A 19,415-nucleotide genomic window follows, 5' to 3' on the forward strand; every position below is an offset into this window, starting at 1 on the left:
TATGTTATTAGATTTAGTTATAATTTACATCAAAACCCCCCTCGTTGTTACCGTTAGACTAAAATTAGAAATAACTATTATCTCCCTACCTCCCTGCGGATCGACCCTTACTACCGCTTGGTAGTTGTAGTTAGGAAAATTATAAATATTATTTTTTGGTACTCACTTCGACAGGTATCAAAATTTTGGCGCCGTTGCCGGGGAGGCAGCGCTAGTTTTAGTTGTTTTTCATTTTAGTCTGTTTTTTCGCCTCAAGGGAAGACTGAGTACCTTGAGGCGGTTCTTATCTTCTTCTTTAGTGTTGTTTATTTACGAGACTTGAAGGGTGCAGCCATGTTCCATTCTCAGTAGCAGCAGGTGCCGTTTTGTGGGAGATGCGGCGGAACGGGACACACATCTGAGGCATGCTGGCATCCTAAGGAGAAGATGTTTGCTTTTCATCAACTTCAGCTTGACAATTCATATAATTACCCTCCTACTTCACCGCATCAACCATATGTGCCTCCTCATGAAGCCCCACCACCATCCACTCCGTCACAGTAAGAGTTGAAAAACGAAGTTGCAGAGTTGACGAGTCTAGTGCAGTGCACTTGCTTATGGTGGAGGTACGAAAAAGCAATGCGGCGAATTAGGCCTTAATCACGAAGGCGATATCCCAAATTGCTACATTAGACAAGAATGCAGCTGAGATACCGAGTCAATTCCACTCTCTGAATCAGCGTATTGAGACCGTACATGCAATGACGCTGAGGAGCGGGTCCGCTCTTGATGAACCTACGAAAGCTGCTGGAAAAGGAAAGAAGAAAAAGAGCGAGAAAAAGACGGACAACAGCGATTACGGTCGATCGACCGCATCACCTAGTCGATCGACCACTCCGCGATCCTCGGTGGCGCTTTCCGATCTTTTCTGTTCATTCGAAAAGAAGAAGTCGGTCGATCGGCCAAACCACACGGTCGATCGATGATGATGCTGCGATGATGAGCCAATTTGTCCTCCAATACCAGGATAACTTGAGGGATTTCTTGTTTCGGGTGAGACGACTCAAATTATTGAGGCAAGACCCGAGTCTTTGATGGGTCGATCCCGGTTCAAAGTATGACCCGATGTCGATTAATGGTTCATATCTCGAGACGGTCAAGAAGGGTCAAGTTACAACAAAGACAAAGTAGTGGATTTTCAGCCTAAGTCCACTGATGCTGGTATGAGAGACCTAGAGGAGAGGGCAAAGCTAATTCTGACAGCCCCTTATCCAGAAAGACTAGTGCCGACCAAACATGAGGTAACATTCGATAAATTTAAAGATGTCGTGTGTAGTCTTAACGTGCAAATTCCTTTCTTAGAGCTAGTTAATCAAATACCTGCATATATGAAGTTTATGAGACAATTGCTAGCTAAGAAGAGGTCTTTGAATGTTGTGGAGTCGGTGCATTTAATCAAGAGTCTAGTTCGTACTTAACTCACACCGCTACTCATAAACCTCCCGACCCGGTAGTTTCGTGTCCCCCGCAATATTGGTACCTTCTCAATCGAGAAGGCATTATGTGATTTAGGGGCTAGTGTTAGTGTTATGCCTTTGAGTCTAGCTAAGAAGTTGGGATTGACTAGATTTGCCATTACGACATGGTGATCGTGCAAATGGTACATCCGTTACTGCGATTCAGCCGGTAGGGGTCTTAGAGAATGTGCCTGTTCAAATTGAAAAGTTCTTTTTCCTGTTGACTTTGTTGTTTTGGACATTCCTGAAGATGTCAACACCCCAATTATTTTGGGAAGACCGTTTTTAGAAGACATTTGGCGCGATGATTGATGTAGGGAAAGAACTTTGAGATTTAAGGTAGGGAAGCACTCTATTATGTTTGCCCAGTCCCCTAGGAAGAAAGACCCCATGTGGCCCATGACCTGTAATATGATTTCTGAAAAGAAATCTTATTTTGTGCTTTCTGACACTCCTCCTTCATTACCTGTGCCTATTCCTGTTGTGACACCTCCGCCCCAGATTGGGAGCAAATTGGAGGACGATTTGTCTGTTTCATCTATTGCAGGAGCTGGTTTGGGGAAGGATGAGCTGCCAGTTACTCCAGTTGAGCCCATTGTTCAGAGAGGCGGTTTGGGATGTCTGAGCTATGCAACTGACAAGGAGCCAGATGAGGAGCCCAAGAAGAAGGAGCCAGTCAAAATTTCGGAGTCGGATCTTGTGTGTGAGGAGCTAGAAGATGATGGCCATGCTTGGGAAGATGCTAGAGATGATCCATTGAGCATCCCAGTCGGAGTAGAATGGAGTCCAGCTTCTGAGATGAGCACTGCGGAAGCTACTTCATGTAGACAGAAGCCTTGGTCGTAGATCTTCCGCAGTTTCCGTTGATCTTTTCGTTTTTTTAGACCTTTTTAAAGACAATTTATTGCTTTTAGACTTTTCGTGTGCGCGAAACTTCGCTTAGTTTGGTTTGCTTAGGATTTTTATAAACTTTAGACTGTTACTTTGGGTTTTGCGCAATTTTTGGGCGCGTTATTATGTGCTTTTGCAGGTATATGGACCAAATTAGCTCACGTTATTGAGCTAATTCGAAGAAATCGAAAAGTTACGAGTTTCTCGATGGATCGACCGCCAGTCGGTATGGTCGATCGATCGAAGCATGCGAAATCCAGGAACTTCATTCTGTTCACCTTGGTCGATCGACCGGTGATGTGGTCGATCGACCACCCGGAGACTCAATACTTTTTTCGATCATTCCCCTGCTGTGTTTGGTCGATTTGCGGAGTCAAGGGAGTATTCCCTTCACTTTATTCTCCGCTTAATTTCTGATTTCTTCTGTTTTTCTTATTCTTGCACATAATTTTGCGCTTCAACATTGTTTTCTCGAAATTACGCGCGGCACTTGTTTGTCTTTTATGGTACTTTTTGGTAGCACTGCTGGCTACTGAAACCTCCTAGCTCACGCTGGTTTGGGGAGGTTTCCTTTTTCTGTGCTTAAAGTCTTGTGAGTTTCCGAGTTAAATTTCATGTCTTTTATTTATTTTACCGCAAAATCCCATTTCCTTTGCTATTTTCATTACATGATTTTGCACAATGGGGACATTGTGAGATTTGGTTTGGGGAAGGGTTTTGCGTCGCATTTCATTTGATTGCATTCACGTTTACATTTTGTCTTGCATTGTTGTTCATTTCACATTTATACATACAAAATCAAAATCAAAAATTGAAAAAAAAAAATTTCAAAAAATTTCAAAAAAAATGCACGTTTATTTCAGTATATAGGTTGAGTCGGAACGGTAGTATTTCAATGACGACATTGCATTTTCAGCTGTTTTATGCCTAAGTCTTGCTAATTGACATGTTATTAGTAGAATCATATGCATAGTCTACGAGTTTTCGTTAATATCTTGCTGAACTTGAGACTTGACTTAGATTTTTGGCAAACTACTTATATTTTCTGAGGTTTAGAGCTTATAACTGGTGACATTCATGACCAGTTTATCTAGGAATGTGAGTACTACTCCTTATGAGACATGTTACATTAATTTGCATAAATATGAACTTAATCTGCTTAATACCTGTATGCATTCGGTTTGTGGTTTGTTGACACATGTGGTAGAGGTTTCCTTTTATTCATTTTACCCATGAGCCTCTCATAGCCAAATTTAGCCTTTTGTCCCTTAACTACTTCCTATATTTAGCCTGCCTTTGTCAAGCTAGTAGTCTTAGTTTTTGGGAAAGTGTTTATTGCGGTTTGGTTATATGCTCATTTTGAGATGATGTTGGGAAGATGAAAAAAGGAAAGAAAAAAATAGAATTGAAACAGAAAAGAAAAGGGAAGAAAAATGATTCGAAAAAGAAAGAAAAGAAAAAAGAAACGAGTGCTGTAGAAGCTGGTCGATCGACTGACAATATTGGTCGATCGACTGCAGCCCGAGAGAAGAAAAAAAAAGCAAAATCACATGCTTCATTTGTTACGAGTTGGTGATTTCCACTCCCATTTTATCATTTATATCCTTTGGGGAGTTAACTTTTATGGAGGTTGTGAGCTTTGTGCCTCGAATTGGCACCGTGTTGTAGCATTTACATTGAGTTTGAAGTTGGGATTCGCTTATAGTTTGGATTGAAGTTACTAGCTTGGCTTATTACTCCTCATATCCAAATTCACTTTTGCCTCTTCTTACCCGTAGCCTCACATATCCATATTTACCTCGGCATGTGTCATGGTCATTTGATTGGTTGGAATGCAGTTGTAGAGATCATTTTCATATTAGACTGCAGGCATGTTCTTATAGGTCGTAGTTAGGTGAGTGTCATTACAAAATTTACTTCTTTCTATCTTTTACATATACTCACCCGTATTCATTGTGTGATTTGAGCGACCCGTGAGAGTCCATAATGATAAGTCTCTATAGTTGACGGTTCAGCAGTTTTTAACGACTTTATAACTCGTTTGTATGATTCACATTGCTAATTGATTGTTGGTTATTGCATTAAATTGGTTTAGGCTTTACATGTTGCATTTCACTCTGAGATTGAACTCGTTCCATTAGGTTTTAGGATCGAGTCTAGTTCTTGCTTGGGGACAAGCAAGGGTTTGGTTTGGGGAAGTTTGATGCGTGTCTAATATATGATGTTTTGCACCTCATTTTACACGCATTTCAGAGCTCAATCGAGTAGTTTATGCTACTATTTCCCTTGTTTCGTGTATTTCTTCCTTTTCTTGTGATTTTGTAGGAATATGAAGATTTCAGCGAAAAATGAGCCGAATCCATCCCTAAGTACTTAGCATTGCATTTGACATGGATTATTGACTCGAGGAATGAGCTTGGTGCGCGTTTCAAGGCCTAAAGATAGCAAAGTAAGGGTGCGTACGAGTTTAACAAGCAAAGAAGCATTTCACGATATTGCAGCCTGGTTCAGATGGCTATATCTCGAGTTATAGAGCAGATAATCAAGGGATTCCAATTGGAGGTGAAAGCTTATCCTCTTAGCTTTCCAACGCCGCATAGAACGCCTGATTTGACCAAGTAACGAAGAAATGAAAGCTGTTTTAAGATCGGTGCGCGCTGCAGGAATCGTCAGAATGCAATTCTGTACAGCACCTTTGGTCGATCGACTGACCTCAGTGGTCGATCGACCACCACGCGGGCTGATGCGCAAATTAAAAGATCGAGAATTAGAAAGCCCAATGTGTTCTTAGGTTTTATGAGTGCGTGATATTCCTATATAACTAACCGATGTTTTCAGAATAATTATCAGCTTTTTTTTAGAGGAGAGACATTAGGTCTCGAGTTTAGCATAGTTTACATTCAAATACTTTAGTTTCTCAATAAAGTTCTTCTTTGCATCCGGGTTTGTTCTTCCTGCTTTCTTTATTTCTGGTAATTCTTGCTCTGAATTTTGTTCTTTATTCGTAGTATAGAATTGTTAGTTAGAATCCCTAAGCCCTAATTTCTCTTTATGCGATTTTACTGTCTATTTAATTTAATTATGAATTCTGTTATTTGCATCTTTAGTTTTGTTTTCATTATTATCGTTGTTATGTCTAGCTAAATCAACCCCGCTAAGATGTAGGGGATCTATGACGTAGATGGCATTAGAATAGGTGACCTCGCATTAGGGCTTGGTCGATCGACTGGCTTAACCAGTCGGTCGACTGAGCCGGTTGGTCGATCGACTGGAGTAACTGGTCGATCGACTGACTTCGCGTCTGGTTTTGCTTTGTTTGTTTCGTTAAGTGCTTTATCTTTCAATGAGACCGAGAGGAGACTTGATAGATGCTTAAACTTGACCATCTCGTAGATCGAGAGATAGGAATGGACAATAATTAACGAATTAAAACGGCTAAATTGCTAAGATCGAGAGATAACGTGATTTAGTTTGCATTAGGAATCATTAATCAAGAACGAGAGTTAGTATTCATGAGACTTAGGGATTAGTAGCATAGGCCGAGAGGTAGCTACTATTTAACATGGACCGAGAGGACTTGTTTTCCCCATCCTTCGCGACCGTATTTCGAGACTTACCTAGACTTATGTGCCATCGAAGCTGTAGTGAACCGACCGTCTTAGCATTTATTTTATCATTGTTTACCGTCCTTATTTACTTTTACTTGTTTATTTAGTTTATGTTATTAGATTTAGTTATAATTTACATCAAAACCCCCCTCGTTGTTACCGTTAGACTAAAATTAGAAACAACTATTATCTCCCTACCTCCCTGCGGATCGACCCTTACTACTGCTTGCTAGTTGTAGTTTGGAAAATTATAAATATTATTTTTGTGTACTCACTTCGACAGGTATCAACCCTACACTCACTGTCTCCACAAAGGATTATGAAACCACCTACATCTTTCAGGTCATTACCACACATGTTTTACGAATCACTTGCCATTACCATGTCTACGAAAGCCTTATCTAGAACAAGATCAGAATTACAGTAACAACCTCTCACAACCGTGTCCCATCAACAGAATGCCACTATACCATGACAACAACGAAAACATATACAACTCTATTTCATATCGTACTCTACCCTCATTCCCAAACTTAACCTGGTAAAGAAAACATCAACAAACAAAACAACAGTCTATCTGTCCAAACTGAAACTCACCGGAAACAACAACAAACAAAACAACAACTATGTATAACTGATATGTACTTTTGAGAACTCGTATCATAATCATCCCGCCTACTCCACCACAACCGGTGACGGCATCGCAACACCGCCACCAATAGCCACACCGCAGTGTGAAAATACTCGCACCACCACACTATGTACCGTGCCCGGATCACCACCCGAGGCACAACAACCACGTCGATAGACATCACAACTACATACAATTCCCATAAACACTGACTCAAAATAACTTCTCAGACAAGGAAAACTTACTCAAATCCACTTTACTAAATCACAACGCAAAATATTTTATGAATTAAACAGATAATAACCTCATGAATATCATCCCCTTACCATATCACAGATTGACATGTATCGTGAATGTATACAGGTATAACCAGTCATGCCAGATCACTCAAATTATTACCTTTTTAATCATCATTCAATTAGATTAGCGTACCCAACATGCATTACAGAACATTCAAATAACAACTTTATGATAATCACACCATATCACGTCTTGTGAGGTCAAAATCTCACACAAACATTTATATATATATATATATATATATATATATATATATATATATATATATATATATATATATATATCGCAGACCCGTAATCACATCCAACCAGTCAATCCTGATCACGTAAGTTACCACCTTATAAAAGTTACCTCTCACCCGAGCTTAACTCGTATGCCTCTCCTAACACGTTCTCCCATTCGCATAACCATCAACTCATGCCAAATATAACCATACTAGTAATACTCAACTACTAACAGTCGCCTCATATAACCACACCTTATACTCTCTCACAACCATACATAGTAATCTGGTCTCGGCAAAATCAACCTCTTTAGAATTTTTACCTTTCTAATATACCATCACCCTTAACCACTAGTCACAAACCATAACACTACCACTGTCCGGACATCAAACCTCTTACACTCATCTCTAAACATCACGATTTCTTTCTTATCTTTGGTTAACATCCCAAATAACGAACATCGAATCCATCAACAAAATTACCTCAACATTCTTCCCAATACTATTCTTAATTATGTCATCATCTAACTCTCCACCAAAATCTCATATCATGCAGATATTCTACCAACTTCTTACTCCCTTAATTTCTCGAAACTCATGATTAATCATGTTGTCCTGAAACTTCTGTATAACTATTAACTTACTTACTCTTGATAGTATCATACGTCTCGACAATTCCTTACTTTTATGTTACATAACTCCGGTTTACATTTTTCTCAGCTTACTTTTATCCTTCTATTCTCTTTATACTCAACAATACCATTTAATAGCTCAACTCCTTATTACTTCTATCTAACCCTTTAGTGCACCAATTACCTTCTCATCGCTCCAAAACTCAAATCCCATTATTTTATATCGATATCATCTCACTCTTTCTTACCATGGATCTTCTCTTATTATGCTATCACTCACATTTGCCACTAATCTATCCATAAAATCAACGTTCACTGTTTAAACAATTGTATCTCCTTTGTACCTCTTTAGAAATCAGAATTCATTTCATACCGTTAAATGCCCAAGGAAATCCCACAGTAGTTTCATCTCTTAATAAACCAAATCTCCCAAACTCACTGTGTACAAATCTACCTCGCGACATGTCTCCATAAAGTTCACTGTTTACCACTCTTCTCAACCCCCTTTAAAACGAACTTTCACTACATATATCCATAACCCACACGACTCCTAACCATCTCCCTCCATAATTCTTTACACATCTCAAGCTGCCACTATCCACATCCTTACTTTCAATCTTTTTATTCTCACGTTCCTTAGACTCACATCATCCCTTGCCCATATTCACTTGCTTTTACGTTACTCAACACACAATCATATCACTCTTCTCATCTCAGAAAACATGCTCTATGTCATAATTAAGCCATAACAATCTTTCTTTTCTTTTTCCACTATCTATCACAACCACATATAGCTCATCTCCTCCCACCAAACTCATACTCACCAAAAAGTGCCACTCACCACCCCATAAGATTGGGTAACTTACGTATCAAGACCAACATACATGTAAAACAATGCATAAAGAAGCAAAATATCCACTTTGAATTAAACATAATATGCAACGAAGTCAAAAGATAAGCATATGACCCAAAACAGGGGTCACTAGATCGAGTACAGGCCACTCGATCGAGTAAGGGACTTACTCGATCGAGTAGGTGAAGGTAAGAAGCACGTAAAACAAATCACCAGTGCTACTCAATCGAGTAACTGAGGTACTCGATCGAGTGCCCCCCTACTCGATCGAGTGCCAAGGCTACTCGATCGAGTACCATACGCAATTCTCAGCATTGTCCAGTTATCGTAAAACAGTCATAACTAACTCGTTTCTTGGTCGATTTGGGCGTGTGACCAATCGTTAGAATCGTAAAAAGACAAGCTATCACCTCCAATTGGAATCACATCAAAATCATTTATGAATCTCAAGTTATAAAAGTTTAAAGACAACTTTGCTGTAATCAGACGACATAACTATTTGATTTTTACTTCCAAACAACTTAGACAATAACCAAGCAAACAAAACCAATCCAAAACTCATAAAACCAGTATTCCTAGTCATATGTTACTATCTTCAAAAGCCAAGCAACAAATAACTCGATGCACATATATCATTCAACTTACCAATCACATATTACCCACATGTTTTTATTATATAACTTTACGTAAACAAAATTACAATTATATGACATCAAGTATCATATTCACATGTTACTAGCATAACAAAATTATAACATCTCTTCCATCATACAACATGCTTTTTAAAAAAAAAAATATATCATATTATCATGCAACACTTATCATCTTTTTCCACCAATTATTCATGCTCTTACTCAAACTTTCAGCTATATAAACTCATACAACACTACCAACAACATATATGTATACATAACTCTATGTAGAACTCAAATCAAACAAATTTTCCTCCCGTATCTCTATAATGCCATATCGTAAAACAACTATCATGCTTTGAATTAATAACTTACGAAATCACATCATCACCATGTTTTCTACACATTCCCATTCTCCACATACATACATCCACTGATTCATGCCACACATCACCATATAGGTACACAATTCGCAAGATAAACACATAGCGATCCCGACTCATATCCCATGGTGACCGGTTCAAAATTGTAGGGCGAGTTCGCGACTTTAGGACGTCTCCCAAGTCTTTACATTAGCTCCTACAACCTTTACCCCGGGTTCATTTTAATTGCCTCCCTATATTCATTAAATTCATTGGTTACAGCACTAGTAGAAAAAGTCTCATTGACATCGCTTATTTTACCCCATTTACATCGCTTTTGTGGCGATGTTTCTGGGGGCGACGTATTTTGTATTTTTACCTTAACATCGGTTTTAGAACCGATGTAAATATTATACAATTAACATCGGTTATAGGTGAAAACCGATGTTAATTGTGTTTCAATTACATCGGTTTCTAAGTAAAACCGATGTTAATAGCATCTAATTTACATCGTTTTTGGTGTAGAACTGATGTAAATATCAACTTATTTACATCATTTATGACTAAAACCGATGTAAATAGGTATTTTTATTATTTTAAAAAAAAATATTTGAGGCGTTTTTAATTGGGGAAAACGCCTCAAATGAGAGCTTCAATCAATTAAAAAAATTACATTTCCAAAACCCATAATGTATGTATAAATATACATTGTTTTGAACATAAATATTCTTAGATTTACACATAAATAGATACATGTAGAATACCTCTGACTAAATAATGACAATATTGATAGTAAGATACAAAATGAAATTAAAAAACTAATATTTCCTTGCTTGTTCCATATATTTGAGCTCCTTCTAACTACCAACATTGTGTCGAGTTTTCATCCTTAACTCTTCATGGCTTGGAGGGGCAATTTAAAAACAAATCAATGTGTATTTGAGCCTGCATATGTACAATACTACAAATTACTATTGAGAAACATATATATATATATATATATATATATATATATATATATATATATATATATATATATATATATATATATATATATATATATATTACGAGTACCATTTGTGTTGTGAGATCTAACACGGCATTCTGCAAAGTTGGCAATTACTGCCTGAGCCTTTCGCTTGATATCCTCGAGGCAGATATTAGTAACCATATAATATGACATTAGAACTTGATCCTCTGCCTGCAACATAAAAGTTACCTGCTCAGGGGCACCTGGCACCTTTACTGGCTTGATGCCAATTTCTGTTTTTTTTTTTAGACAAAGGTGTACTAACTTATTATAAATAAACAAAATTTACAAGAAACCGCTAACATACCAGTTTTTATTACAATCTAGGAAAAGCTTAACACGATTAAAACTATTAGAAACAGCTATCGGGACTAGAGGCATGTCGCTTTTGAAAAGCAACTGTAGAAGGTTTTTGTTGCCAATTTCTGTTGATATCCACAAACTAGAATGACAGCTTTTTAACCATGGAAATACATGTTTCGAAACTAGGTGACATTTTGCAAAATGTATAAACAAAAAAACCAGCCACAAACGCTGATAGTAAAAGATCTATGGTCAAAGATTGCTCTTAAATCTCTCTAAAGAACAGTACTAAAGGCTCAGAGAGATTCAAGATTCAAGAACCTGCATATAATCACCGAGCAAACCCTTATCTAAAAGCATTTACGAACTTTTTGAAAAAAGAAAAAGGTGAAACTGCAAAAGAGATGACAGTTTTTAAGTAGAATACCTATGAGCGATATGGTGCTGCAACTCTGCAAGCAGTGGTTTAATATCTATCATGAGTATGTCAGGAATTAATTTCTCATTGCCGGTGAACCATTTATGGAATTTATATTCCAACCCTTGCTACACAGTATCCATATTTACCATTCTCACGCAAAAGGCTGAAGATAACCATTGCACAGCTTTAAATTTAAATTGAAAGAAAACGAATTGACTCCAATTATGCTCTAGCGAATGATAAAAATAAAAGCAAGTACAAGTTATCTTTATAACTAAAAGTCTATGCCTGTTTACAGCACTAGCATGAAGTATCTTAGAGGCTGAGTTCTTGACTACCTGCCATAAAAAAAGATAAACATACCATTTGCCTGAAGCTCCTCAAGAGCAAAGCAGCTCCCAATGGATTCTGGAAGATATGTTATTTGGTTATTTGAAGCATTTAGAAGCTTTAACTGCAAAAATTAGACCAAATATAAAGATGGTTGAGTAATTTAAAAAAAAAAAACAGAAAATAATGAACAAAAGGTCAAATAACTTGTGGGGCATCCAGGGTACTTTCGAAGTATCCGTAGCATAAAAAAAATGAAAACTATTACGCTGACGCATACAAAATACGTAGGAAACAACAAATAAGAAAAGTTCGTATAAGTAGATCATACATAAAGGGACAACAAGATATTCAAGCTCATATACTTCAACTAAGGTGTGATCATTTTGAACATATTGCAGCCTAATGGTCACAAATACTAACAAGAAACACCCAATATATAACCCATCATAATCATCCTACTGCCTCCAAAGAAGCATAGCCACTCACGAGGTTAGGCGCGTCAAACATTTCACCCAATATAGAGGTTGTTTCCAGTAGATACACAATCATAAGAAAGATGACTGTTTAGTCAGACTTTAGTAAGTTTACTAATAATACTCCCTCCAACGAACCCCATCCAATCCAATCTACCGCCATTAAAATTTTTTAGAGCTAAACTCGGAAAACAACAACTCGATAACAATACTAGACCAATCAAAAACACTAATCAACTTCCCCTTAGCAAATTTTCAACTCCCGTATAATTACTCTATGTCATATAAGGTCTTAGCTATAAATCTCACTATAGCAAAATGACAATTTCACCACTAACGACAACAACCAAACAAACAGACAACAACCAAACAAAAAATACATAAATCATGCACCTCAAGTAGATTAATTGGTCTGGATAACATCAAAAATGAGATTGGTCAGGAACACCACAAAGAAACGACAGATTTGTATACAATATTCATAATAAATCAAAGAAACAACATAAAAATAAATGGACAACTCACCTGAATAGAGTGAAGATGTAGTCGTTTGAAGATAGCCATGGAACACCTCTATAATACTAATAAACAATTATGAAATTGGAGATTAGTAAACCCTAATTGACATTGTTCTCTAACATAATCCAGAAACATTCGAGAATCATCAATAGCAGTAGCCATAAAATGAGGAGAATTGCAGAAATAACGGGAATTAAAATGCAAATGAAATTGAAATGGAAACCCTAATTTAGAAAAAGGGAAAGACATATTTTCCAGAAAAGGGAGAAAGAGAAAAAGAAATGAATACCATAAATGTATAAGCTCATTAAATCGAAACCCTAATCGTAGAAAGGCGAGCGATTTGCAGAAGTGAAGGGGCGTCACACACGTATGTAAGCACGAGATATAAGGTGGTATCAATGGTGTGTGCGTCTGTGGTGGTGCAGGATGGTGATGGCGGCGGTGGTCGTCTCTGACGCTGTGGTGGTTGAGGGCGAGGGTGATGGCGAGATGAGGATGAGAGCAACAAGTTATCTGAGAAAATGAAGGGTTTTGTGAAGAGGAGAGGCACTTTAATAAGAAAATTTTTACATCGGTTTTAAATAACCGAGGTTTATGATACCCTTTTACATCATTTATTTGAAATCGATGTCACTAATAAAAAAACATGTACACATTTTACATCGGTTTTTCTAAGAACCGATGTTATTTATGAACATTTACATCGTTTCAACTAAAACCGATGTTTTTGTGGCGATGTCAATAGGACTTTTTCTACTAGTGCAGGTTTCAGGATCGTCGCTCTGATACCATTTGTAACACCCCCATACTCCAAGTGCCTTACCAGGACCAGTCAGGTATAAGGATACTACCATCTCGGGTACCCGAGTCAATGATAATCATAAGACAATAAGGAAACGTACTTTATTAAATAAGTTTAAGTGATTACATAACAAAACCAACTGTAAGCAAAATACAACTGTTCTCAAACTATAAACCAACTGAATGGAACTGTCTTAACAAACACAGCGGAAGACTAAAGACTCTGATATGTGATGACTCCATCCCCAGCTAGATCCCACGCGTATCCAAGATATACCTGTCAAGCAACTGCTCACCACCCCCGAATGGATCACCACAGTTTTTAAAACATTTAAACGGGGTCAGTACTAATCACACAATTTATATAATCAACAGTACAGCAAACAACACGGCTCAAACAGTCACACACAATCACCCACTCCAATCAACTCCGTCTCCGACTGTCCACTGGACCAGCCCTGCCAGTGGGGGACCGCAGCCGTTCCCACCTAAGCCCCGCTCATCATACCGAGCGATAACCCTGTCCCATTAATGTGCACATCCCCTCCCGTGGCGGGTTCCACGGAGGGCGAAACTTGGGCGTGAAGCCACTCCCGCAAGTTACTCCACTCAGCCGAGAACGCAACTCGAGAACCAGAGACAAACAATCACATCCATCAACAACAATCAATAAACAACCGTCACGAAACCAATCAACAAGCACTAATTACAGCACAATCACCACACATTATGTAACTAATACTGAGTAGGGAAACCCTACCTGGAACAGCAACACAATCAGACGGTCTCAACAGCTGTATCAAAATTCCTCTTCTACGAATCCTCCTCCTAGCATATAATCACATAATCACTAATTACACAAAACTACCACAAATCCCCAATTCCCAAAATTAGGGTTTAACGAAACTTAATTAAATATAACAAATTCGATACATAGATCTTACCCTCGACGCAAGGATCACAAAGATGTAAAGAACGATGAAATCCGACCTCTCAAGCTCCGAGATTTGTCAATAATGTGATTGATGCGAAGAACGTAGTTTGTTTTCTCTTTGAACGTAATTAGGTTTGATAAAATGTATTAAGGAAGTGACGGAGTTGTTTATATATTCAATCGCATTATTAACAAAACCCGACAAATCATCACCCCGTAAACAGGCTACTCGATCGAGTAACTGAGGTACTCGATCGAGTGCCCCCCTACTCGATCGAGTGCAAGGCTAATCGATCGAGTACCCAACAGGTTAGAAACTATTTTAAAACGCAACACACCCTTACTCGACAGAGTAAGGCCCACTCGATAGAGTACGCAAAGACTCATAAAACCGTAGTATTACAGGTAGTGCCTCCAAATCTTAAGAGCAAAAACAACTGCACCCAGTTCTAGATCATGAGTAGGGTAGTTCTCCTCTTATGGCTTCACCTGCCTCGAAGCATAAGCTATAACCTAGCCTTCCTACATCAACACATAACCCAGACCATTGTTTGAAGCATCGGTATATACTTCAAAGTTCTCACATCCCTCTGGCAAAGCTAGAATAGGAGCCGTGGTCAAACGCTCCTTTAAGGTTTGGAACGCCGTCTCACAACCCTCATCCCAAACAAATCTGGTCTCCTTCCTCATCAAAGCAGTCATAGGCCGTGCTATGGTGGAAAAGTCTTTCACGAACCTCCTATAGTAGCTAGCAAGGCCCATGAAACTCCGAACCTTAGCAACACTCTTTGGTGATTCCCACTTGGTCACAGCCTCAATCTTGGTAGGATCCACGGATACTCCCTTCTTGGATATGACATGACCCAAAAAAGCCACCTCTTCTAACCAAAACTCACACTTTGATAACTTGGTATAAAGCTGGTTCTTTCTCAGAGTCTGCAAAATGATCCTTAGGTTCCCCTCATGTTCATCCTTAGTTTTAGAGTAGACTAAGATGTCATCAATGAAGACAACCACGAACTTATCCAAAAACGGACTGAAAATCCGATTCATCAGATCCATGAAAGCTGCTGGTGCATTAGTCAAACCAAAAGGCATTACCTCATACTCATAGTGGCCATAACGGGACCGGAAAGCTATCTTTGGAATATCCTCATCCGCTATCCTCAATTGGTGATAACCTGACCTCAAGTCGATCTTAGAGAACACTCCTGCTCCACTCAGCTGATCAAACAAGTCATCAATCCTAGGCAAAGGATACTTGTTTTTCACTGTGACACGGTTAAGCTCCCTATAGTCGATACATAGCCTCACGCTCCCATCTTTCTTCTTCATAAACAAAATTGGAGCTTCCCATGGCGACACACTAGGCCGGATATACCCCTTGTCTAACAGCTCATGTAACTGTTTCTTCAACTCAGCTAGTTCCTTAGGTGCCATACGATATGGTGCTTTAGATATAGGGCATGTTCCCGGTTTAAGCTCCACGTTGAAGTCAACATCTCTCTTTGGCGGCAACTCCGGTATCTCTTCAGTAAAAACATCATCAAACTCTCCCACCACAGGTATATCAGCAGCTGTCTGCGGCTCTATTCGATGATCTCTCACTTGACAAAGAATCAAGGGGCACTTCTTCCTCAAGCATTACTTTAAGGTCATTACCGCTATGAACTTACACTTAGGTCTCACAACAAATCCCTTATAAAACACCCTTATACCCCTGGGACCCTTTAAAGACACTTTTTTTTGCCGACAATCTATCTTGGCATCATACTTACCCAACCAATCCATCCCGACAATCACCTCAAACCCATCCATAGGAAACTCTAGCAAGTCTACCGGTAAATCTACCCCTCCAACCAACAAAGACACTCCCTTGTACAACTTAACACATGACACTGACTCCCTGGAATGGATAAACACCTCGTCCTTTACAAGTTTTAACTCTCCTAAATCCATAGACAAAGCATGACTCCTAGACACAAAAGAGTGTGTTGTCCCCCGAGTCAAACAAAATAAAAGACGGTACATTATGAACAAGAAAGGTACCGGTAACTACATGTGCATCGTTCTGAGCTTCTTGCTTATGCATCATGAAGAGATTCCCACTGCTTTTCTGGCCTCCCCCTTGAACTGGAGCATTAGAAGTGCTCGGTTTGGTTGCCGAATCCTAGGTGACACTGTTGTTCTGGCGCTGATATGATCCTCCACTGTTGCGGTTAAAACCGCCATTGTTGTTGTGTCCACCATGGTTACTCCATGATCCACCCTGCCGATTACTAGCAAAGCTCTAACTCGGACCCTGTGAGAAGTTCCCCTGAAAAGTTCCCGAGCCAACTCCAGTCTTGGCACTCGTGCAGTCTCGCCTCTTGTGGCTTATGCCACCACAGTTATAGTATGACATGTTGGAGTTGTCAATCACACTCCGACCACCACCTCTACCCCATCCTCGAGATCCTCTAGAGAAACCAGCCCCACCAGAAAAACCCTTGGCTTGGTTGAAGTTGCCCTTCTTGTTACCCGACTGATTGTTGTTCCCACTATCAGCCTTTCTCTTCTCAGCAGTAGTCCTCTCTATAGCTTCCTTTGAGAGATCTACCATTCTCTCAGCTTGACCAGCCCTCAGATACACATCCTTGAGATCAGTGATGACTCCAGCTGGTAAACGGTTCATGAACTTAGCTGACAAACATCTCTCAAAGCGAAGAGCCAAACCCCTCTACCCTAGCTGCATGTCCTCAGCTTAACGAGACAACTCAAGGAACCGGTGACAGTACTCTGTGACGGTCATATCATCGGTCATAGTGAAGGAATCGAACTCAGATCTCAACTTGTGATGGATATGCTCCGGCACAAACTGTTCCCTCATAGTGCTCTTCAGAACCGACCATGGTATAGCCCCTAAGCCCTCAGCCTGGTAGTACGCTCTGGCGTCCTCTTTGACATTTTGCCACCACACAGCGGCCTCGCCCCTCAGGTAGTACACTACCTGCTCAACTATCATATCTTGCGGACACTTGACCACTTCCATGAGACTTTCCATCTCACGATGCCAGTTCTCGAGCAACTTATGTTCCCCAATGCCCTCAGAGGTAGGTGGGTTAAAGCGGGCGATGATGATGCTAAGTTAGGCAGCATCCACAGGTTTCTCCGCCCCCTTTCCCACGTTCTTGAGAGCCTCAAGAAGAGCCTCTTGTTGTCGATCATACCACCAATCTCATCTATGGTCATCTCAGAAGCTTGAATTTGCGCGGCAGTTCTTTTTGGCGGCATTTTGAGCTAATAAGAAGTAAAGAAACGTAAGCACAAAAGCCTACGGCTGAAAATATAGTTGACCCTCCGCCAAAGAAGGACTCGGCCGAGCATATAGAAATACTTGGTCGAGTAAGGACTACTCGGTCAAGTATCACTGACACTAGGTCGAGTACTCGACTCCAGTAGCCAACGTCAAATTCAAAAGAACCTTACTCGGTCGAGTATAAGCCATAGTCGGCCGAGTATGCCCTACTCGGTCGAGTACACCTAAGTACTCGGTCGAGTAAACACATCCAGTAGCCATTGCTACTCACTTCCAAACAACACTCGGTCGAGTGCCTGGTTACTCAGCCGAGTACCCGCCCTGCACGACCGAGTCATGCCAAAGCAAGCTACAAACAGCATAAAAATGCATCCTATCATGCTTTCTACCCAAAATAAAACACATTACGTCATGAATCTGAAAACCACATAGTAAACACGTAACGTGCCCATCACTTTTATGCCAAAACCGTTTTCAATTAAATTCGCATAACAATTCCATCATGCCTTTCTACCAATTCTCAATGTCCTTCTCAAATTCCACACATTACACCTCCTACCACATGTTCCAAGCATTCGATTTCAACACACCACATACATATATTAAACAAAAACATGACACATTCCCCCCGTGATGGGCTTGAGTTCGTGAGGGCCATAATGAGACTCCGGGACGTCTCCCGAGTCTTTGCGGTAGCTCCAAACAACTCTCCCCGAGTTCATTTTATTTAGACTCCTTAAGTTCATTGGGTTCATTTGTTTTAGGTGTCAGAATCGTCGGCTCTGATACCACTTTGTAACACCCCCTCATACCAAGGTACCTTACAAAAACTAGCCCAACACGAAAGGCTGTTACCATCTCGGTTGCCCGAGGTTAGTACATATCAAAAGGAACAGTCCCAAACACATTTATTAAGATACGGTAAGGTATTAAAACTTACAATGTTCCAAAATCCAAAAATGTAAAACCAAATGCTATCAAATACAAAACAAATGCTAAGACTCATGATGGTGATACTAAATCTGGCGTGACGACTCTCCCATGACCGCCCCAAGCTCACCAAATGCATTACCTGTCACAGCCTGCTCACCATCCCCAAATGGATCACCGCAGATTTTACAAAACAACAACGGGGTCAGTACTGTTCAATTAAAATAAGACAAGGCACAAGTAACCAGTTGATCATCCTCCATCCCCAGTCTCCCGATCTCACACAGTAACCGACTACACACCGAAGTGTGTAGCCCTGCCAGACTACCCATCGCAATAGGTAGTCCACACCGCCAGTGAGGGACCACATCCAATCCCCACCAAAATCCCGCTCATCAACGAGCGATAACCCTATCCCTTAATGTGCACATCCCCTCCCGTGACGGGTTCCACGGAGGGCGAACTAGGGCGTGAAGCCACTGCCGCAAGTGATTCCACCACAACAACATCACATCCACCACCACAACACCAACACTCTGATGATCAGCAGAAACGGGCATACACAATACAATCACATCTTAAATCAATTAACAGTAACTGAGTAGGGAAAACCTACCTTAGCAACAACAGCAGTGAAGAGAATCAAGCAACTAGAACGGCTCCTCTACGAAGTCTTCGCCTAAACAAAAATAACATAACACAATTACTAATTGCAAAACCACATTTCCCCCCAATACATGAT

At 39.9% G+C, this 19,415-nt stretch overlaps 1 long non-coding RNA gene across 2 annotated transcripts; it reads right to left on the reverse strand.

The window, feature by feature from the left end:
• Positions 1-10,284: 10,284 nt before the first annotated feature.
• Positions 10,285-13,254, reverse strand: LOC141634095 (uncharacterized). 2 transcript variants are annotated; one of them, XR_012538824.1, is made up of 5 exons: positions 12,997-13,254; positions 12,714-12,769; positions 11,389-11,836; positions 10,725-10,891; positions 10,285-10,573 (listed from the first exon to the last, which is right to left on the reverse strand). It is a non-coding gene; the product is annotated as an uncharacterized LOC141634095 (long non-coding RNA). The 2 variants fall into 2 exon arrangements; XR_012538823.1 differs by having other exon boundaries at positions 12,714-13,254.
• Positions 13,255-19,415: the final 6,161 nt, after the last annotated feature.

The sequence above is a fragment of the Silene latifolia genome, chromosome Y (genome assembly GCF_048544455.1).
Source record: "Silene latifolia isolate original U9 population chromosome Y, ASM4854445v1, whole genome shotgun sequence".
Taxonomy (NCBI): Eukaryota; Viridiplantae; Streptophyta; class Magnoliopsida; order Caryophyllales; family Caryophyllaceae; genus Silene; species Silene latifolia.